Source organism: Camarhynchus parvulus, chromosome 5, assembly GCF_901933205.1.
Source record: "Camarhynchus parvulus chromosome 5, STF_HiC, whole genome shotgun sequence".
Lineage (NCBI taxonomy): Eukaryota > Metazoa > Chordata > Aves > Passeriformes > Thraupidae > Camarhynchus > Camarhynchus parvulus.
This window is the reverse complement of record NC_044575.1, coordinates 33,600,653-33,625,165: the sequence shown is the minus strand read 5'-3', so window position 1 is coordinate 33,625,165 and position 24,513 is coordinate 33,600,653.

Genomic DNA, 24,513 nt, shown 5'->3' with positions numbered 1-24,513 from the left:
GATTAAATTTTAATTGCTTTTTAATTTTCTAATGGAATATCACAGGAACTTAGCAAGAAGGGATAAGGATACAGAGGGGGAAAGAGTCTCAGAGACCACTGAACTACTAGAAATGCTGAAAAACAGACTTTGTGGTAGAATTATGGAAAGACAGGCTGATTGCTAAGAGTGGAAGAGGATCCTTTTCTGAGACAGCCTTTTTCAGCAGCAGCACTTATAATTTCCAAGACTTCCCTTGCTTCTCTCCTCCATTCCTCCACCCAGTGAGAGTAGGACTGGTGTTCCAGATGCAGCCTCACCGATGCAGGAGGGCTGCAATCATCTCTGACCTGCTGTGAGCACAGGTAAACACATACATGCTTTATTTTTGTATGGCACTGAAACATGACAAAAGAAATTGCAGTGCAACTCCTTGTTCCACACACAATGTCTCTGTTCTAGATCTCATTCCACTTTAAGGAAGGAGAGTAAATTCTCATTGGTTATACGGCTTCTCTAGAATTGAACTCCATAGGAGAAATTTAGAGTTCTGAATAAGCTGGTATTACTCTCAGGAAAAATATCATACTTCAAATCTGATTTTTTTGTTTGGTTGGGGTTTATTTCCCCAAATAAGAACAATTGACTAGAATTCTTTTTCATAAACAGATTTTTTAGATGTTTGGGGAAAATAATGATCAGCCAACCAATTCAGTCAGCAGAATATATTCTGGAATTATAAAATATTAATAAAATTTAGAATTCATAACTGCACATGATAGTGTGTTACTCAAGAACCTAAATTTGTAGATGTATCATGAAAATAACTTGTAACTAGATATATCAGAAATCAGTAATGTTAAATATAGAATTAATATTAAGCATAGAATTAATATCTAAGTGTAGAATTAGTATTTTCTTGGTAGTTGAAAAGGCTGTTTTTCTTGCAGCATTTTTTTAAGCAGATTACCACAGTTGCTTCAGAGTATCCGAGGATTTACAACCTGTAGCAAAATACAAGTTAAACAATTACCTATGTGCAGTTACTCTGAAGAAATTACTGTCATTAGAAAATCCTGGTCCTAAAAATCTCTAAATGTCAATACATAAGCTTTTATATAATTTATGAGATCAAAATGTATCAAAGGACATTTTTTACAGAATCTATAAGTTACCTAGTGTTGATATAAAATGTTAATATTTGCTGATAATAGTTTTTGTCTCAGTCAAGTAAATCATGCAGCTGCACTGCCGAGGGTCAGGCTTTACTCTGCGACAGGATCTCTAAACAACCCAAGGATTATGGCACTCCCAGATAAACATTTATCTGTGGTAATTTGCAATTGTAATTTGGCATTGTACTTGGTTAATATATGATTGTAGATTTGTATACCTGATTGTGGGCAAAATGACTGAAAAATAGTTAGGAAATCTAATTTAATTTCACCTAAGTGTCTGGGGTTTTTTGGTTTTGGATGCCTGGGTCAAGGTACTGTGGTTGTATTTTATATGCTATGTTTTGGTCCTTGTTGCTTTTAACAAAAAAACAAAATTCAAGCAATTGCTTGTTGATATTTCTCTTACCATAGTCTGTGGTGTTGTAGCTTTCAGCATGTAAACGTAAATGTGAACGTGTTTAAGGATATTGAAGGGCTAAGCAATACAACCTACCATATAAAGTAAAAATGCAATTTGTGGTGACAAAATTGTGACTTAATTATGACATAATATTTGTTTACCAAGCTATTAATTTTGAAAAGCCCTTCTATTATTTGCAATTCTGAGGATAAAAGTTGCTTGCTGGTAGATGCGATAAACCTACAGCAGAAGCATAGTCTAATTTAATTTATTTTTATTAAGAAAAATAAGTTTTCTTATTAAGTTTTAATAATTTTCCTTTTGCTATACCTGTAGGTAAATCCTTTTCCTGGAGGTTATATTAGAGAGGATAATCCGGCAGACACACTACCAATGTACATGATTAAAGTTCCATGGAACTGAAATTGCCTTACACTGTCCTTGACCAAAAAAAAAGATGGGAAAGTTACTTATTTTTATTACCATATTCTTTATACAGCCATATTTGTATTTTCCCAAGATATGTCTGTCTTTATGTGCTTCTATCAAACATGGTTCTTCTGCATTGTTTTTTAAAATCAATGTAGGAAAATCCATTTTAGAAGAGGAATAATGGTTCAAGCTGTCAAATTTCAAAATAAATTTTTTTGGTGGTTCTCAGTAACTGTTTGGAAGTTAATCATAAAAGCAGTCAGCTTGAGGTAGTTATTGCTTGAGATAAATAATGCTTGGCAGGTTTATTTTAGTTTTCTGCCTCCAGGCCTACCATTCTGCCACTGGCCGTTTGCCTTGATGTCTGTCATCTGGTTTTGATCTCTTCCCCATTAGTGTACAAAGTAGATCAAAACTAGGCAATAAGCCATTTGGACTCTGTAAGGTCAAACGTTTTCACTGCAAAGGATATGAAGGCAACTGCTTGCCAATAATTTTAACAAAATGTGAGAGAATTCAGAGCAAGTACATCTTCAACTGGATTTTAGCCATGAAAGCACATAATCTCCACTATAGTGTTGTAAAATTTGGAAACAGATACCTAACAGAAGGCTATCTTGAGATTATGAAGAGACAACTGTTTGGCTCATTATAAAGTCAGATGTATTCTATGGCATTTGAGCGGACAGCAGAGACCCTGACATTATGCATGGTCCATTAGAAGTGAACTTGAGTTTGGTGATTACAGTTACATAAACAAGATAGTTAATATAGACACGAATCCTCTTGAAAATACCATGCCACCTCTTTAATACATAAAGTCTTAATTTAAAATTAAAGTGCTATCCATTTCACTTTGCAATTAGAAAAATGGTACTAGCTAAAAAAAGGAATAGGAATGGTGTGACATGAAGGAGAATCAGATGCCTGTTCAAGTCTCTTATGTCTGATGATACCTGCACTGTTTAGCCCTTTCCCTGTCTTGCCATAGTTGCAGTGAGAAACTGATAGCACAGCAAAATGCTATCATTATAGTCATCACATCATGTTTAATGCATCGTAGATATTTACAGGTGATGCATCTTTTACAAAGTTTGGTATTATATTTTTGCTATTCTAATTTGCATTTTTCTGCAGCCTGCCTGCCTGGACTATGGTGAAATGTTAGCCACACTGGGATCAGTGGCAAAACTCTCATTGATATCAGTATGGCCAAAATTTCAGTCAGGATCTTTGCAATAATGTAAATCTTTCAGCTAGTCAAATATTCCTGTCTTATGCTTGATGGAAGAACAATGTAAAATGTCTATGTGATGCTTGAATTTATTTGACTGATGGATTGTTCATTTTTAATAAGGAAGGGAAATCCAGCCCCTGAACCTTATATACAGCCATTGATTTATTACTTTTGGTAGCAAGTACCCATTGCGTATCGTATCATGTCACACATGATCAAAAGTGAATGACTTATTTTTGCTTGTTGGTTAGACATGTAGATAACTAAATCTCTAAAGTACTAATATATTTAGATTAATTGTCAGACATAATTTTTCTAGCAACCTGATATAATGTTACTTCTTGTAGATTTGCAAGGTGGCATTGCCAAAGAGGAAATACTGTTGACTACCTAAAATATTCCAGTGCCAATTATTCATTCAAGAGAATTTCTCATACATCTGTGCTAAGAATGCTAAGGGATTTCGATCCATAGTGAAGTTTTATCAGCACTTTCATCCCCTTTTTTCACTAGTCTTGCTCACCTTGGTATTAAATAGCTGTGAAACACTATGTCATTTTAGACGAAGGATTTTCTTGGATAGTAAAGATTAACCTGTTTTACTGAGCAATTAATGATAAATAGCCCTGACAACTGCTAATGTATATGAAGAAAAAAAATTGCAAGTACTACAGATCAAATTAGAAATTAGCTCTGCTACTAAACATAGCAATGATTTATTCTGGCCTCAGTGCGTTATGAGGCAGGGGATGAATTGCAGAGTTTATTTATTCATTAATTGATACAAAGTAATTCATTGATCAAACTGGAGACATTATTCCTGAAAGGATATGTTATTTGACAGAAACAAAAGGCTAGCAAAGGAAACCTTGATAACAGCTAAGGAGTAGCTCATGCTAGACCTTTTTATTTATAGCCAGACGATAACTTAATAGTTGCAAAGTTTTGCTGAGGTGTTGCCTTAAAATTATACTAAATCATCTCTGTTTAGAAAGACTGAAAGTCGTTCACAAGTTTTGACCTTCCTCAGGAAGGTGAAAGTTTAATCCAAATTGAATTAAAAAACCTTACAATTTAAAATTTAGGATTGTCATTTAAAAATATTATACATCTTTCAATGCAGTGCAGGACAAATCAGTGTGTTGAAATACTTAATCTATTTTCCATGAAAGGATGGAATCCATACAGATCAAGTGACTACAATTCTTACTAAGAATCAAATTTACTAAGGAACAGTTAAGGGTTTTAGTGGACAGTGAAGGAAAAATTTTTTATCAAATAAGCATGAAATTTATCATAATATATTTTTAAGTTTTCTCCTTCTTTGAAATTAAGTCTTACTTGCTCTAAAAATAAATAAATAAATAAATAAAATTATTTTTATTGTTTCCCTCTAAATCTCTATCTATGAAGTATTTTATCACAGAAGTCCTTAGAGTATTCTTGTCCACACAGTCTTTTAGTTCAGTGATTTTGCTTTTAATAGTAGCACTGAAATACTTCTCAATACTCTTGAAAAATAGTATTGTTTATCTCAGCATTTTCCATATGGAAACCAATATTATTACATATTCCTTAAATATCACTCATGTGTCTTTTATGTGTCTTTTATCATTAGTCACATTTTACTAAGTGATTTTGTCTTCTAATTATGAAAGCACAAAAATTATTAGAAATACAATATTTTCCTTAGTCTAATGTGGGAAATACAAAACTTCTGTTGGAAATCAATCAAAAGTAAGTTTAGAACCTTTTTTTTTCTTTAAATGGATGAAGTTTAGAAATGATTACACAGCTCCTAGACAATTAATTTGCCAACTTTTAGACAATTAATTTGCCAACTATTTTGTCTTTAATCAACATTTCCCATTTTCAAAACATTCATTTTTAATAGTGCCCTGCAGTTTTCCACTTTATTTAGTTTTAATTTTATTTTCAAGACACAAACCTGAAGCAGATACTTACATGGCTGAGAAAAATTATGCAGTAATTAAGTGTACCTAAGAAGAACCCAAACAAAATCTGCATTTATGGAATCTAAACTATGTTATGGAATGTAGATATATGACATTGCTATACTTTGACATGAAGTTGTTATAGTCCTGAAAGTGCTACTGTTCAGGCATTTACATGCACAACCCATTTTATGGCAACCTGAAAAATTTTCAGCAACTTGAATACAGTTTACATAAAAGACATAATGACTGGACAGAAATAAGTAAGCAATGATATTTATTAAAAGCACAGAAAGTGGGGTGAACTTGGCTATCAAAGGAGGTCCCCAACAGAGGGAGCAGTATTTTTTATTATAATGATTTCTTTCTCTACTTTCTAGTCTCTCTCTTAAAAATAAAAGAACAAAAAGAGGAAAAAAAAAGTAAGAGTGAAGACAACTTTGAAATATATGTTTCCATTAGGCTTAAAAATCCCCCAGTAACCTGTAGATTTCAGTCATGCCTGAATTTATGGTTGTGGTTTATTAAATTTTAGAACATATTTAATAATGCAAACATGCTAATATGCACAGTTAAAGTGTTACTAAGCTGAAACAGCATATTACTTTGCTGGCAATGAGACATGACAAGGAAGTAGTGCTGTTATAGCCATCAGCAAAATTTGGGCATAAAGTCAGACATCCAGCAAAATGCCTCCAGCATTTAAAATGAGTGTACTTTTTAGTGATAATAAAGGCCAGTCTTGAGTTAACATACACTGTTGGAGCTTAAGAGAAATTTCTGGAAGTACAGCACTTCAGTGCTGTCCAGAGGCTGACCCACAGCACACAACATACAGCTCTACTAGCACCAATCAATCAGCGGGTGTTGTTGGGATGATGGTGGGTAGCATGTAAGGAACAGCAGCTGAGTTTTGTTTCCTTTCTCATCAGTTCTTTTTATTCTCTCTTGCAGCATCTTATTAGCTATTTTTATAAAATGGGATTAAACCTATGTGTCTCATTCAGGGGTAGAGAAAAAAACCCTTGCATCTCTTCAAATTGATGTAGCCTTTTTTTATATAAAATATTTTGGGGACATGTCTAGCACAAAAAACATGAATGATGAGATCCATATGCTCTCCAACTCTAACTACAAATTCAAAAAGGAAAGATATCAATCTCTAAAATTGATTGGATAGAGATATCCCAGAAAAATGAAGAGATATTATAGAGAAGACCACTTCAAAAATGTGCCAAGAACAAGGAATTTATGTATTCTGTTGTCACTTTTATTTTAATGTATCAATCTACTCTGATAATAGGAACATCATAAGGTAGAGGTCATCAGGAAATATGCACTGGTGTTTGGCTAGGAAGACAGCTGCACTAGTTGCTTACAGTTTTCAGCCTGAGGACATTGTTTATCTTAGCAGCCATGTCATTACAGCTCATAAACAGATCACATCAAAACTAGTCATAAGAAATCCCTGCATTTCTATGTCAGCCTAGCTGAGACCAACAGTGCATCCTCTGATTTGAAAATGAGCTGTTTCAAAATGCTTTAAGGATCAGAATTGAATTTAAGCCATCTATAAGGTCAATTACACAGCCTTGGGGGGAGTAATGTTCTTTATGAAGTGGGGAAATAGGCAGGAAAAGGCAGTTGTACCAAATGCATGGGGAAAGCATCTATTTAATATTTGTGGGTTTTATAAAAAAGTATTCAGTGTTGTATTTTGCACGTAGCTTGATTCAGAGAACAGTTACAGCATCAAAATCCTTAATCTATTCAAAACCACCTACTTTATAGATCCCTGTTAGCTTTTATCAGAGTATTGTGATTTTTTTCTTAGCCCCTCTGGCTACACATACAGCCAGAATTCAAGGTATCCAAGAATTTTAGGGTGAAAAGGTGTTGCTTATTAATGCAGGAGTTTACAGGAGAGTTATAAGGGTCAGAATTTTCTTCTTAGTTACCTTTGCAGGAGGAAAGAATGTTTTTAAGTTGGTCTGTAAATAAATAGAATTGCAACATACGTCCAAAATTACAAAAAAAAACAGTTTGTGATCTGAAAGAATCTGCTTTTTGCCCTTAAAGCAGCACAAAAGGAACAATTAGTTACTCAGAAATCTGAAGATAAAGTAATACTAACTTTACAAGATTTGATGAAAGAATTGTGCTACTATTTAAATGAGGAAAAGCAGATGGGGCTGCAGGCAGAGTGTTTGCCTTGGAATGCTTCAGGCAGAGCTTTGGGATGTGTATGAGAGAGAATCTTACAGGAAGAATTGCAGGATATGGAGCACTTCTGTAACATTTTCGGAAACACAGTCTTATAACTCAGATTATTTTTGTGCTCAGTGGAGGATTTTGGAGAAGGTGAACAGATCTGTTGTTCTGATAAAGAGCAAAATGTAGCATTTGCATTAACATCTGTAAATGAAGTTTGCATTGACATTTGATAATGAGGAAGTAACATTACGACCCTTTTATTAAAAGTAAAACCACAAATGATTGTCTAGGTCAGCAAATTGTTATTAAAACAGTGCCATATGCAGCCACCAAGACACCAAAATTTGGCCATAAATAGGGTGAGATTGATATCCAGTCAGTATTGATGCCCTGAGATGCTGGGAAGCTGGGTGAACTGCACAGACAGCAAAGAGTTAAAATCACTGTACTAAGGGGAGCAAGCGTTATCTGCCAAACTGATAAGGTTAATTTATGGCTCCTGGGTGAGAAGCAGATGTCTGCTAATCTTAACCCTAAAAGAAATCCAGAGACTGCAGTGCACTCGATCTGAGCAGCACTTACAGTCCCTAAATAAAGAATTGCTGGTGTATCACAGTGCTGAATTTTTGCTGCGGCAGAAAATGGATTTTCTGAAGTCACAGATGATTTGGCTCCACTAACAGCTGCAGCACCAACATAGCAAACTTAACAGCCGCAATACAAGCACCCGGGTACTTGGACATTGTCAGTGTGGTTTCACACTCCCTTTCTAATTCTCTTATCTGGCCAGTTTGTTGCAGGCAATTGAATGATAATTCTGCAGCTTTAACCACTGCTGTGCTAAATTTTCTGGAACTGGTAACTCAAACTCAGATAGCAGCAACCTTAGATATAAAAGATATATCTTTTATTATTCCAAGCTAGAAACATGACAAGCCTCAATTGGCGCTTATCTGGAAGGGAGAACAATACTTAGCAGACCCTCAGAGGTGTAAGCATTCACCCCCCATGGCACAGGCTCTGCTTGTCGAACTTCTACAAGTATTCTCACTCCCTCTGGACATGAAATTAGCCAGAAATACCCTGAAAAGGTAGGGGAAGTAACAACAGCAGTGTGGCACGCATTTAATGAAATAGAATTTCAGAGTCTACCTGAGAAATATAAAGTCCAGGCTGTTAAACAGTTTGAGCCACTAAGGGGTAACCTGTCCAACCCCTTTGAGACTTGTTTTTTTTTTCCAGGAATAATGCCAGCACACCCTTACTGAAGGAACCAGTTCAGAGTGGGACAACTACCAGTGGATTTACATGAGAAAGGAAACAGAAAGGGAGACGCAATAATCACTCTCCCTGGAGGCTCTTTTAACTTTTTGGTTATTTTAGTAGTAGACACAGGAACCGAATCAACATTGAATGGATTGTTCCTTCCTTTTAATAATCATTGTGTAGTAGGCAGAATTTTCACTTTTCTTTTTTAAAGAAGTCTGCTAACAGATGAGGTCAAGCTGCATGGAAGCCTAAAGTCTGAGGAGAATAACTTTTCAAGTACCTCAGCCTTCTCCATGTCTGTTGCTAGTTCTCCCTTCTTATTTATCAGTGACTTTTCATATTCTTGGCCTTTCTTTTCTGACCTAAATACTTATAGAATCCCTCCTTATTATTATTCTTCACGTCCTTTGCCAAGATCCATTCCATCTGTTCCTCGTCTTTCCTTATCCCATCATTACACATCCAGACTGTATTCCTGTATTCTCTCCAGGTCACCTGTCCCTGCTTCCATTGACAGTATTTCTTTCTTACTGCTCAGTTTGAGGAGCAGATCCTTGTTTAACCGTGCTGGTTTCCAGTTTGCACTGCTTGATTTCCTACCCATCAGGATGGAGAGCTCTTACTCTAAGAAAACTGGCCTTAAAGAGCTGCCAGCTCTGGTCAGCTCCTCTGTCTCTAAGGACAGTTTCACTGGAGATTTCATTCACCATCTCCTTCAACAACTAGGATTTGCTCTTCCAAATTTCAAGGTCCTGACTCTGTTCCTTGTCTGGCCAAGGTTCTTCCAGATCAAAGACTCAACAATGATGTGGTTGATACAGCCAAGGCTGTCTCTGATCTTTCTAATGAGCTCGTTCACACTGATAAGCACAAGGACCTGTAACTCTTCTCCTCTGGGACAGTTTCTCCTACACCTGGACCAGGAGTTCAGATGCCCTCCAGGAGTCTCCTGAATTGCCTACAACCTGCTATATTGCTTTCCCAGCAGCTATTCAGGTGGGATGAAATCTTCCACTGGGATGAAAGCCCGTGAGCACCATGATTCATGTAGTTGAATAAAGAGGCCTTGTCAACACACTGCCCCTGATCAGGTAGGTTGTGACTGACATCAAACATGAGATGTCCCTTGTTGCTCCTGTCCTTGATTTTTACCCACAGGCTCTCATCCTGTTCATGGCTCTTCTTCGGAGTCAGTTATTTCTGATTTAACCATTCCTGAAGAGAGAGCAACACACCCCTACCCCTTCTTAGAATCCTAGAATCTGCTCAGTTGGAAGGGACCCATGAGGATCACCTGGTCCAACTCTTGGCCCTGTGTGGGACACCCAAGGACACTTGGACAAAAGGACTCAACTTCTGTCCCCTTCTTCACAGACTCTCTTCTCTTAAAGTTTCTACTTTGTGACAGAAGCATTATTTTGAAGGTTATCTTCAAGAATGCTACAGGATTTAACCAGAGATCTTGCAATCAAATTAACAACAACAACAAAAAAGGTATCTAAAATACCTAGATTACTTAAAATCATCTCACTGAGAAAGATTTATTTGAGGTGATGTAAGTAGCTGTGATATTATTTTAACATTCAATTCTTTAATATTTCTGGCATCTACTCTAATTTATATATGCTTGGTTCTATGTAAATGGACATATACTGGTATTTAGAAGTTAATGTACTTTACAGCTACATTGTCCTATAGATCATATAAATTATTTATATAACAGTAATACTGAGTGAGTACATGCACTCTTTATTATGGTTGCAGAAAATTCAGAATTAAAGGTGTTTTTCCCTAAATGGGAGCATTACAGCATTTCCACCATACAAAGCAAACCAAGTACAGAGTCTGTAAACCTATAAACACTACTTTCTCTAAGTTTACTGCTCACCAGAGTGAAGAGTAAAGCATCATGGTCATGACTGGATAAACTCTTGGGTGAAGTATAAAAGGTCTGGCAGGTTCAGAGAATTCACATACTGCTTGTAGCACAATATAGTGATTGTAGGTGATAGTAAGGGAAGTTTAGATTGGACTAGTGCCTCTAACATCAGTTCTTTATGCACATATCTGGTAAGTCACTCTGGTAAGGAACAAAAACTTGAGATCAGTAAAGCTTCCACATGAATGGTCTGTATTTGTGTCCAACAAATAGGAAAATGCTATAATTTTTTTTAAATTTTGCTTATTCTTAATGCAACATCACTAGTTTTAGCCTGCTGAATAACAGCACTTTTAGATATAGATTTTTTAAGTGTCATAGAAGAATTCAAGTCTAAATCCAGGTATTTAATTTAAGACTTCTCCTTTATATCCTGGCAGCTTAGGAGATTGGAAGACATAGGCAGTTTTTAATTTCTGACTCTTTTAGCAGTTAAAGTTTCTGGCCAGAACTCATCAACTGATGGACTGACAGACAGGATAGACTGATTAAGACTCTTGCAGCATTAAATTCCAAGTGTCTCTGTGCAGATTCTTGACAAACAATTTTGAAATTTTGTTCAGCTTCTTCATTATTTACCACGTACATTTCCTTCTGCTACTGATGATTGTTTCCACAAGTCATTTCACTGTATTAGCAGGGAGCACTCACCTCAAAGGTGACCTAACTGGCCCAGGATAGTCATCTCTCTAGTCACAGCGTCAGACAGTGGATGGAATCTATCCCTATAATGAGTGCACCAGGGATGGTACTTCGCGACAAATGGATACAGCTCTGAAATGGTGTCCGGGCTATAGCCAGAAGGGAGGGCTTCTATTAAAATTAATGGCTTGCTTGCTCTGTTTTTATCAATGTATTACTGAAATGGTGTTCTTTCAAGGTTGCACAGCTGGTTTAATGCTGATTATGTTTTAAGCCAGAGTGGATAATTAAAAAGGATAGAAGTGAGTGTAGGGTTATTCGCAACAGAAAAGATGCCAAGAATTATACAACCAAGGCATTTACTGATAAAACAAAAAAGTCCAAAGATAAATTTACTGCAAAACCATTTGTTTCTGCTCTATTAAAACATTTTCAACACGTTAAAACAAGTCTCCGGTTGTTACTTCTGTTGCAGAAAGTCTTACATGAAGACAGGAAAGCAAAGTGCCGTGCGTTCCCTAAATTTTATGGATTTAAAGCTCGTACTTATTCAAGAGAATATATTCTCATACAACTGAGATCATACAATTGATCATATAATTAATAAACACATGAACTCTGAGAGAAATTTTGCTATTAAAAAGTCTATATAATAGACTATGAAGTTCCATGTTATAAAGTTTCATTTCATTACTTGGTTAATTTCAGGGAACAGGGATTTACTGCATGTACTGAATGCTAAGTCTCACTGACACATCTGCAGTAATATTTGACCACATTAGTCCTATGAGTTTGGTCAGGAAAGCTCATTCCCTCGGTTTCTTCCACGATGTTTTGGAAGTAATATGAAATTAATTTTATTATTTCGCTGGAATACTGCCCAGAGAGATCAAGAGGTGTTATCTTCATATTTTTCAATGAAATCTGCTTTGGTTCCTCTGTTTTCATATTAAAGGAAAATTGCCTTGTTCCAAATGTTTGAATCCTTTTGTTATCTAAAAATGAGACAAGCTGTTTAGATGGTCTGATACTGTTTCGGAAGGGTTTATGAGACCACTATACATATACAGAATGATACGATGGCGTGTGAATCCATAAAATGACCTGAAAAAAACTCTTTCAGAATTAATGGGTTTTAAAAATGGTCTGATACAACATGTATTTCATGAGTCAGTGTCTGCACATAGAAATTTATACCAGTATTGTATAAGTATCAGCAGCCGCTATATTTTGTGGAAGTAAAATATGTAATCAGTGGTGCCCTTCAGTGAGCATCTTATGTTATCCCATTTTATCAGATGAGGCGTGAGCAATGTAGAATCAATGTATAGAAAATATTGTTTCACAGCAGAGAACAGACATAGATAGAATTATGCTTTTTAAAATGTGATTTTATAGCTTATGTAATCATCTAAAAGTAAAATTAGTTCCACAATATTTTGCTGACCAGCCTACTGGTTATTCACACTGTCATAATATATAAAATGTCATTACTGTTATACCACTGCATCAGCTTTTCTGAGGTACTGCATAGCAGACACAATTAAGAACTAACTAATGTCCTCAGATTCTACTTCTTCCGTCTCAGTGAGCACTTTTGAGAAAAATAGATTTTTTTTCCTCTAAGCCAGGATTTTATATGTGTCTTTAAGCACATTTTCTAAATCCTCTTCATTTAAGATTTCACATTCATTACCAACTTTCAAGTAGATGAAAACTATTTTGCCTGAACTTCATCCAGTTAATATCTGTAGTTATTTGCTTCAGGCCCTATCTCTGGAGAGGAAATATAACCCAAACAAAAAAAAATTATCAAAAAAAATTTTTACAATAATAACAGGATAGAATAAAATGATATAGAGTAAAATCGAGATTTCTTAGATCTAGAACTAAGGCAAAGATGTCTTTCATTGTTCTTCCTGGAGTTTACCATTCCAGGGAATGGTTCAAAGCTGTATTCAGAGGAGGTTCAGATGACATTAGGAAAAATATCTCCCTCAAGAGTGTGGTCAAGCAGACTTCCTGGAGAGGAGGTGTAGGCCCCAAGCCAGTCAGTTTTTACGAGGCATTTTGACAATCTCTTAAAAATACATTTTGCCTTTTTTCACCCCTGAATTGGTAAGGTAATTGGACTATATAATCATTGTAAGTCCCTTCTAACAGAAAATATTCTATTCTATTTCATGTGTAGATTTATATATACTATATATACTTTAGCAATATATGTGGATCATTTCCCAGATTAACTGTTCCAGTGCAAAAAACGCGTGATGCTTTTAGAGTCTTCAGGCAAAGAGTAATCACATGTTAGATCTTATAACAAAAAAGGTAAATAACAACTATATTTTTGTAACATTTCTCAGCATGTGAGTATAGCCTTTGGGGATCTCATTTATTATCTTCTATTCACATAGTGACTCTTATAAGAATTTTAAGTGGAAGTAGCTCTAAAGCCTTACAGTATTAAACATGTATGACACTTATGACTACTCTTTACCCTGAAAGACTATCAGGGTAGTTGTTATCTGTTGCCCTATCAGATAAAGAAAAAAAATTGAATTTATTGCTTATTTTCCCCACTTTATTTCATATTTAGGACTTATTCAGAATCTTTTCGTGATTAGTTCTGGACTTCATTTGTACCATATTTATGACTTGAACCAAGTCTTTCACACTAAAAATGTGGACCTGCTAGAATGGGTCAAAAGGAGGGCCATGAAGATGAGGAGAGGGCTGGAGGATCTCTCCTACAAAGACAGGCTGAAAGAGTCAGAGTTGTTCAGCCTGCAAAGGAGAGGGATTTGGGGAGGCCTTACAGAGCCTTCCAGTGCCTAAAGGGACCTTACAAAAAAAAGGTAGGTGAACTTTTTACAAGAGCAGATAGTGATAGGATAAGGGGGAGTGGTTTCAAACTTTGAGAGGAAAGATTTATGTTAAATGTTAGGAAGGAATTTTTTACTGTGAGGGTGACAAGACACTGGAACATGTTGTCCATTCTTGGGTGGCCTATCCTTGGAAGTGTCCAACAAATACATCTAGGCTGGATGGAGCCCTGAGCAATGTCCCTGCCTGTGGTGGTTGAAGTTGGAATGAGTTGGTCTTTAAGGTCCCTTCCAACACAAGTCATTCTATGACTCTGTGATTCTATGTAGAAATGGAAAAAAAAAAAGGTAGCAAATGCAGATGAAAGTAAGTTTCTGGGAGATCTGGGATCATAAAAACATTGTCAAACTGAAAAACAATGCAATCACAATGCATTGATGCAAGTCAAAATGCATTGGAAGACATATTAAGAGGATTATAATATGTAAGGCATAGGATGTAATTTTAGCTGGGGCCTGTGGGTTAAATGATATAATTACAAACACTAACAGTGATAATATGGGAATAAAAGAACATAACCAATGAATAAAAATTCAAGGAACTAAAATAGTTTCCTTTTGGGAAAAAAAAAAACAAACAAAAAACAAAGTTCCAAATGAAAAGGCCTGTAGGGGACTTAATATGAATTTTCAAATATGTATGGCCTGATTTATTTACCTCCTGCTGATTTTGCCTTTTCTGTTCTTCTTCTCTTTCAATTAATACTTTAAGAAACTGTACATCATATGACAAAACACAAGACAATATTTACTGGTTTCAAATAGTTAGATTTTTCATATGGCAAAATTAAAATCAGGAGTTATTTTATTATGTCCATTAGGGATAAACATAACCAGCTCAATTCCAAGATTAAAAGATTCATTTTAGGCATCAACAAAAACATACTTTCTTACTATAAAAGAAATTAAGTACTGCTAGTAGAATTTAAAAAAAATATAAAATCTCCATTAGCTTAGAAAGACTTCATAAAACTTTTGCAAACAAGAACATTTATTTTTCAAGTAAGTATTTGAGTCATGTCATGTCAGTTGGTACCTGAACTATGACTTCTATGCATAGCTTGAGCTCTTATTCCACTGGAGTCAGCCACCTTTATCATATACAAATAAACATTTGCTTCTGGGCTCTGCAGTAGATTTTCTCTAGGTTAACTCTGAGGTTACAAGAGGAAGAGAAACTACCTTCACCTTGCTGTCAGATTCTGTCCATCCCTTACTCCCAAAAGGGGAATTAAGAGCTTTGGGCAGGGGACAGAGCGTCAGGAGGATGGCTGGAGTTCAGCACTAGCTGGAGTCATAAAAAGATGCAGAACTAGGGCACAGTGGCTGAACTGGCTTGAGGTGAAAGTCGGGCAACCTTTCATGAAATTACTGAGATGCTTTCAGCAGAAAGCATCCTGTATTTTGTTTTTCTCCTGTATGAAATGAGAAAAACACTGGAAAATATGTCAAGTGTTAGTTCTGCAGTGCAAAAAAATAGCATGCATGATAATCACTTACCTTTGTGATGCTGTTTTAGAAATATTCAAATAATACTAATCATTACTGAATTGGTTTGCAATGAAGACAGTCAAATAATTTATTGTAGCTCTGCAAATAAACAGCTACAGGCTTTGCTATATAAATCATGTTCACTAATACTCTCCCTAATACTATGTTGTTCCTAATTTTCTCCCTGCTCCTGAGATGACCCTTGCCACAGGAATGTGAAGAAGGTTGTGAAATCTGCCTTCAATGCACATGCATTCATGGAAAAGAAATAGGGATAAGAAACTGGGACATTGTTTCAGGAATCAGCAAAGTCTGGAAGAATGGGGAAGCTGACAAGCAGTAACCATTCCTTGAGTTGTATCTGTGCCTGAGTATGGTACCAAGCCCCTACAGTAGAACTCCTTTGGACTTGGGTGCAGCATCCTGTATTACTGCAGTGCTTCTCCAGCAGCTAACATGTATAGCTTCTCAGCATATTCAGTTATCTGAGGTCTGATCCCATAAGTCTATGATTTCCAGTTCTAGGAGCGTTCTGTTTGGAAATATCTCGGGTACCTCTGAATAGTATGGCTCACATGGAGCTATACCTCAAGAGCTTTACCACTGTCAAACTTGTCTGGACATATATGAACTACAGTTTTTATATGGATGCCATCAAAATCAAATTCAGATTTTTCAGTCATGAAATTTAAAGATTATACTGCAGTGAATAAGGACATACAAAATTAGATTTCAATTACAGCTTGTGATGTTTTCTGCATAAAGCCTATATATTTATTTCCTCCAATCTAGACTGTAAAATAACACAACTCATCAAATAAGTATGATTTCATCATTACTTATTAATTTTGTTTTAATATTCCAGCAGATTAATAAAATGTTCTTTTATATCTTACTGAATGTAAAGGTCAGTTAGTGTATGTTTCTGATACTCTGAAATTCTGAAGAGAAGTATTAAACCCTTCTGCACCCAAGAAAGAATCAGATCAACATCATTGGTATTCAGCTTATTGTCTGATAACTTGACAAGTGTTTTAGCAATAGATTGCACAAATACTTTGAAGTGCTGGAAATCTACAGTAGTATACACACATGTGCAATACAGAATTCAAAGTAACTGATTGGGTACCTCCTTAGATTAGATTTAAGGGTCTCTCCACTGCTGCAGAAAGAAGGCATAGTATAACAATATTAAGGAGCAGTCATATTGTTATGAGAAACCTGAAGTTTCTGAATTCTTCATTATATTGCAGGGAGATGAGTTTTATCCTAAGAGGGTTGGCAACTGCAGAAAAGAATCTACGTGTACAGCATTTCAAATCTACATGAAAGTAAATTTCAGTGTCTGCTTTGTTTAGCTGCGGCTTGCAGTGTAAGGCTTGGTTTCCAAAATCAGTTCTGCACACACCTAACACAGCTGTGGATGCAGAAATGAAATGGAGTCACCTGTGTCCTTGAGGTTCCTTTTTGTAACATATGTACTGCAAGTTACAGAGGGAAAGAGCACATGTCACGTAGCTAGAATGGGATTGCCTGTGCTTATAACAGTTATTTCCATCTTGTGGGCTTATGAGGTGCTTCTTTAGTTCATACATTAAATTCTGTCAATGAAGGAAGCAAGCATAAATCCTTTTACCTTCAGTAGGAATTTAATACATTTTACCTGAGAATATGTTATAATACTTCATACTGTATTGTATATGAAAAGCCCTTTCGGTAACTGTGGAAATACAGCCACCTCTGGGATTCAGTATAACAACTGTCCAACAGGTTTGCATAGTATTTCTCTTGTATTACAGAAATTGAGGAGATTGTTACAATTTGCTGGAAACCTCAGAGTAAACTCTTGGTGTACAAATTATAATAATTATGCTTTGTTGCCTAAATTTCAGTTTACAGAATATATGGAATATCCACTGACTACTGATTTTCCAAAAGCATCCAGATAATTGCATTTTAGGTTTTCCTCAAAGAAAAAAAAGGGTCTTAAACATTATAAAATACATGCTATGTTGGTATGTATTGTAGAATGAATTGTGATTTATGTAATATTCAAATATTTCAAAATATATCATCCATTAAAGTTGCTTTAATACATGCAATATGTTCTTCCAAATAAAATAATATATTTTTCTGAAATTAGAAAAGGAAGGCTTGTTAAACCATGATGTGGCAAAACTGGTTCAAAATCTTTGATTGCAAATACTACCAAAGGAAAGACAGCATATTTTTTTGTCCAGCAGACCTTACTTTCCCTGGATTCAAAATGTTATCTTCTTTCTCAATAACAGTTATTTTTGTTAGCTCACTTCAAAGTTGCAAATGGAAAAAAAAAAAGGAAAGAAATTAGATTCAGGCGTGAATACTTTCAGTATAATCCTTAATGAAGCCTTAACAGCAGTGCTTAAAATTATTTCTGCTAAAATTTTTCATTTTGGATAGTTTCTTTTGCACATACGCAGAAATAGAGAACTTGTTACTGGTATGAGAAGAAATGTGCTAAAGATTTAAACTCTAAATGAATGAGTTCAGAAATTCCTTCAAAACAATCCTCTTTTTTTCATGCCTGGCATATGAGTGCAAGTTCAGTTTTTACAAGAATTTGTTTTAAAGACCCTGAGACACTGGCCAGAAAAATCTCCCAATAGTATTTTCATATGACTATTATTCAGAAGAACCTCTAGAAGGTTGTGACTAAAGGTTTCTACTGCATCTTGAGAGAGATACAGCTAATTTGCAAAGCACGTCTGGTACGGAATCAGCCACAGTGTCCACTTGGGGCATGTGCAAATTCTTAATGCACTATGACTTTGGGAAAAGACAACAGAAAACTGAAGAAAAGCACTCCAGCCACAGGATATGACACTGGCTGCATTAAACATTTGTGCTTTATGTGCATGCTTCTATTACAGAAGCTGAACTCCAGTATACTTATATTTTACGAAAATCTTTTACTGAAAGGTGGAAGCAGAGTTTCCTAACCCAATGTTGTGATGGCAACTGAAATGGCTGAAGGATGGGATCGTGCTGCAGAACGAAGGTTCTGTACAGTGGGAAGCAGCTAATGATTAATTTTCTGATGAACTTGTGAGTTGCTTCTCTGGTATGCATTTCTGTAACATTTATTAACTATTTTGGAAAACCCAGCCTGAAGGTCTTTTCTCACTTCTTTCCAATCCACAATACAGACTCAAAAAAATACTGAGTAAGTTTAATATTCGTTAGTAAACTTTGGTTTGACTAAAGAAGTTACAAAGGCCACAGAGGTTTAAATCTCTTGCTTTGTGAGTTTAACTGAGTCACAGTTATGCACCAAAATTGTGGTTTTTCTTTGACGCTTTTGGAATGATGGATGAGTCACGTTGATATTAAACTCATTAAGTATGTCATTTGGGAGAAAAACAAATACAAAACAGGTTTCATTTTAATTCCCCCATTCTTCAAGGTGCTTACTAAAATAGAACATAATCTGAGACTCTAAGAAAATGGTAATAAAATGTCCTAATTGAAAGCTGTATTCCTTATCTTCATTAAACAATATTTCTCTGCTAGTAGACAAGACTATTTACTTATAATGTAGGAAAAGGTCACTTATATTTCTTTTGTTTCTATATTTTTGACACCAATGTGGATTTTTTCATTGTTTGGGCTATTTACTTTGTACTTCTCTGATACAAACTCCTTTGTCATTTACTGAACCCTTTTCCCTGTAGTATGAAGTTCTTTTCCTTTTTAATTATATTGACCTTTTGGTTCACTTGGTTGCCCTCAAAATGACTGAGAATGACTAGTCTTTTGGAAGACAAGTTGAAATCAGCACAGAGAGACTGAAAACAGTCATGTGAAATAAAAATATTTTATGCAGCAGTCCAGCTCTGTAACTACATAATCGTTATGTTCCTAGCCTCTAACACAAAGAAATACTGGCCTCTGCAAATTTTGTGACATTTTAATGATGACAGGTTCTTTCTCATCTCCTTGAATGAATGCTTTTATATTGCACTTTGTGACTAATATTTTCAGAGTGTATTTTTACTGTCCTATAATGATTTGCCTTTTTACCCTTCCAAGTTACAAAGGGTGAACTTTAATTAGAAAGTATAAGTTCATTTGCTATTGTTTATTGCATATGGTCTATTTCTCTTCTTTCTACCACCATCATAGAAAGAAATTACTGTTTAAGTTACATTTTCTAGGTTAAAGACTGAAATAAATGGAATATTTTTTTTATTCTGAGGGTGATTAGACATCATTCCAGTAGTTTAGAAAGAAATAAAAATATATACCTTTACAGCCTTATATAATTGCCCTAGAAGTTTAATAGGTGAAGCACAAACTCTTTTTTCATTTTTCACTTGGAAGACAATAACCAGCAAAATTCACATTTTCATTTACAGCAGTTATAGCAATATACCTGAAGCTAGGGATTGAAGAACATCTTCTTTTATGGTCTTTTGGGTGGTGAGAAGGAGTTTACATCTCATCTCTCTACTCAGTTGAAGGTTCTCTAATTTATAAATGAATATTGGGTCAGGAAAGGTTCATTCCCAATCAGGTTTCCAATAATAATTAAAAAGAATCTGAAAAATTGAGTATGAGTCACTCAACCAATACAAAAGGGCTTTAGACTTTTTGAAAAATCTGTGAGAAAAACCTGTCTTTTTAGTTCTTCTGCATAGAACAAGAAACATTTCTCTTTCTGCATCTGAGTTGCATTCTCTTATTTTCAGGGGCTTGGTTGATTTTCCAGAAAAGTGACTAAAGTGGCTGATCCAGCTAATCACTGAATACTGTCATACCTCCACAACATGGCCCCTTGTGTTAACAGCCTGTGTCTCTCCTGCCTGTATATGAGCTCCAAATCAGGCCAGCCCCGTGCCTTGGAACAGGATGTCCAGATACTAGTGCTGAAATGCCACCAGCAGTTGCTGGAGGTTCCTCTTTTTCCTCTTGGTGCTGACCTTTAGAACCAGTAGTTCAGAGAGAAACATTGCTTTTTTTGGAATAGTAGAATCACCATCTGTACTTTATGTAGTTGCTTTGTTTCTGCTTCTGTAAAGCCACACCTTGCTCTTATATTCATTGATCAGCCTCTATCAAATGGAAATTTCTTAGATCCACTTAGTAGCACTTCAGTAAATATGACACTCCTATTCCAACCTTTCAGAATGTCTACTTCATCCATTTTAAAGGATGATAAGCTCTGTTATTTTCAGGACTACACCAAGATATTTTGGTTCTTGTATATAATAATCCAGAAGTACTACCATCAAGCATGATCATTGTTGTCTTATGAGGAAGCAGAAACATTTCCCCTACTTTGTTTCTCAGTCTTTTTGCTCCAATCCTGAATATTTTTCTGTGTAAAACAAGGCCACAGAATCTTAGTTATTTGATACAAAGGATTTGTCATATTTTTTATATCTCTTTGAGCAGACAATTAATATGCTCTTACAGTTGAGTTTTTATCCCAGCTGTTTCTGACCAGTTACTTAGCTGCAGTTGAAGAAACAATTGTGCTATCATTAGGACATTTTTTAGACAGTGTAGAATTTATACTTCCACCATGGTTTTAATGGAATTTTCTGTAATGAGGAGCTTGTTGTTGAAGAATTTTTAGAGTGCATGTTCCTTTTGTTAGTCTAGTGAAATTCAGATGGTTGTGGGAAATGTTAATCTAAATATTATTGTAAATGAATACAGAGAATTTTATTCTTTTGAGAGGAAAAGAAAAAGCCCTTCATCATCTCAATGATTAGATGGGTGTAGCTTAAGTAGACAAAAGGAAGTGGCAGATCATGTTGTCCTACACTTTCAGGGATGTCAAGTCAAAAAGATAAACAAAATTAATAGCTCTTAGCACAAATTGTGTTCTAAAGAGGTTTTGAGTAATTTTAAAGAATAAATAAAAATTCTCTGTTCTAAAGTGCCAAAAATTTTAAGAGAATCTATCCAATCTTAAAGCACTAATTAAGTAAAATATTAATAAAACTTTTCACATAACTGAAAGTAATCACTGCTTAATTCCTTAAGGAACCAGACAAATTCTTAATTATGAACCAAGTTTAACATTTACTCAAAAGCTCTGAGACTTTTCATAGCAAAATAAAATTACATTTTCATCCATAATTTCCGCCATAACAATTTTTAAGAAAAACCACTCATTTTTTGAATGCTGTTATAAACTAAGAAGATTGTCTTAGGTGTTTAAATTATTTTCTATATGTGTGTATTTTCATGTTACAGGAGGAACTGGACCTACTTTTCTAATAATTCCTGAAAACCATACTAAGACATACCTTAAACACAGGAAAAATCTTACTTCCTCAACATCCACAGTGTGCAGTTTAAACCACAAGGTGCAACATAGCAGAATTCCAAAATAAGGTATGGTTACTCATGAATTTAAAACTTATTACTTCTATTACCTGTAGAACTGACTGTTTTCTGCTTCCTCTATACAGTGACTTAGTTGAAAGTATTTCTTAATGTACATTTTGAAATAGTTTTGTTTTATTTCCTTAGTAATTGATGAAGGAATTTTTAGGACACTGAATTCTTTTAAAGCTTTTCAGCAGATTGTAATATGTTTATGTATTTTATATTGGTTAACCCTCATAGATACAGAAAAATGTGAATTTAATTGACAGAACTTTATCTAATGCTATGATATCACAATTTCCCAACACTTTGTTTAAAAATGGGATAAGTGATTTATGTTTTGATAGATGCACATGTAAATACTACAACCCCACTCGTCCATGGCTGAGTAAGTCCCTAGTGGCAGAATGAGACTCACTGAATAAACTTCTTTAATGGAGGAAATCTCAGATAAGATGGACAAGTATCACTGTGAAACTCTGGGAATAATGCAGGATGTCTGATCACAGCTGTTGCAAAAAAAATTGCTTTATTTCCCCACAAAGGAAACTGGAACATGGCCTTAATTTCTACATCTATCAACTGCTGAGTTGTTAATGTGGTGGTATAAATGAGTTCTTTAAAAGACTATGAAGACACTAACGGGCTTGAGCTGGCTTCCACCCACATATGCCTTCCCAGCCAGTGAGGGGACAGTCAAAGTTTATACCAACATTGCCAGCCATTTTGAAATCCATCTTTTACATAAGTGTACATGCTCAACGTCATGTATGACTACTTTACATTCTCATACCCCCAAAATCTTACCTTTATAATGAGGAATTTCTTGGTAGCAACCTTCTCACACAACTGACAGAGGATTTGCAGGAGGGAATTCCAACTGGACATATTTGACCTTATATTTAGTTAGTTCCCTTATGTACTGTTTTGCAGTTTTCTAGTATTTGCTTCCACTGAAAAGTTTTATTTTTTTCAAACCTAAGTATGCTAGTTACAAACTTTGCCACGCATACATAAAGGGAGATGATTAAAAGCAGAAGAAAATATTTAGGATAAGTTTAAAAACAATGCTGCTAAGTGTGCACCAATACAATACTTTACAATCACAACTGAATTATTTAATAATAATATTAGAATTGGTATGACTCTTAATCCTAAAAGTAGTATAGAAAGTTGGATGATTCAGTGGCATGGATGTTTTCCAAAGAACTTTATTGTTACTATCTTCAGGAGTTAGTGTGCATTGGTTAGAGTTCTTTGTTGTTTGTCACCTTAAATATAGAAGTATTATGCTTATCTTTATGATTATCATACAGCTGGTATTTTGGAATCTTCTGAAGTTCCAGAGCACCTGTAAAAACACATTTTTCCAATAAAGATGGAAATGTCATTGCCAAAGAGAAATATCTTTGGCTTAACTTTTTTAAATCTCTAATTTTGGAAATTTCTATATTTAAAAAATACCTGGTATTGAATATTTACAGAATTATGGTACCTAAATACATTGCAAGATGAGTAAGAAGTGCTTAATCTATTGGATCTTGTGCAGCATTTACCAGTACATTTACTGTAATTCTACAATCTCATCATCTTCCAGGATACAGAAATGCAATGAAAACATTGGGTTTTTGGCTTTTGGGTTTTTGGGTTCAGTTTCAAATTTTCCTTCATTTCATTGTAATGGCATTTAAAAAGATACTGTATATATTTATGGAAAACATAATGTGGTTTCTCAGAAATGTTATTTCCTTGGGCATCAAATGGATAATGAAATGCTTGGTGATCTGGCTGTTCATAGGAACTATCACACACACACTGCAATTGTATTCTTTCATCCCAGAGATAAAAAACTTGCCATTCTGGCATAATGAGATTATTATGGGTCATAATATCATATCATTAAAGTGCCAAAAAGAATTCGGGGAATTCCCATTGTTGGTATGTCCAACCATCTTTGGAAATGATTCATAGCAAACTTATATTTTGTGAAATTTGCCTTTATTGCTTCATCAATCTCATTAAAATCAAGGAGTCCCATAGGTTTATGAAGCTAAACTGGTTATAATCAAAATATAAAATGCAAAGCTATGACAAAAACTTGCCTCAACATATTATCAGTCCAAGACAGCATGCAACAATAATCACGACATTCTAATAATACTAATAATGAAGGAAATTTGCCTCTTAGGATCCTTTTGTTGTAAATGAATACAGAATAAATGAATACAGAATAAATGAATACAGGATAAATAAATAAAAAGTTTTTACAGACCAATTTTTTTTTCCTTTGTGAAGGGATAGAAGGGAAAGTGCTTGGTTTGTGCAACTCCATCAAAGAATCTTTTAGTACTGTCTTTGTAGTTGGTTAAGCAAATACTAATAGAATTCAAGACAATTGTGAAATTTAAGTACCATAAAATTTAATTCTGGATTTTAGATTTTTTTTAAGCAAATGCTTTTTAGAATGCATTTTTAAAAACAGTACTGACTGAATTTGGATGATAATTTGTTATT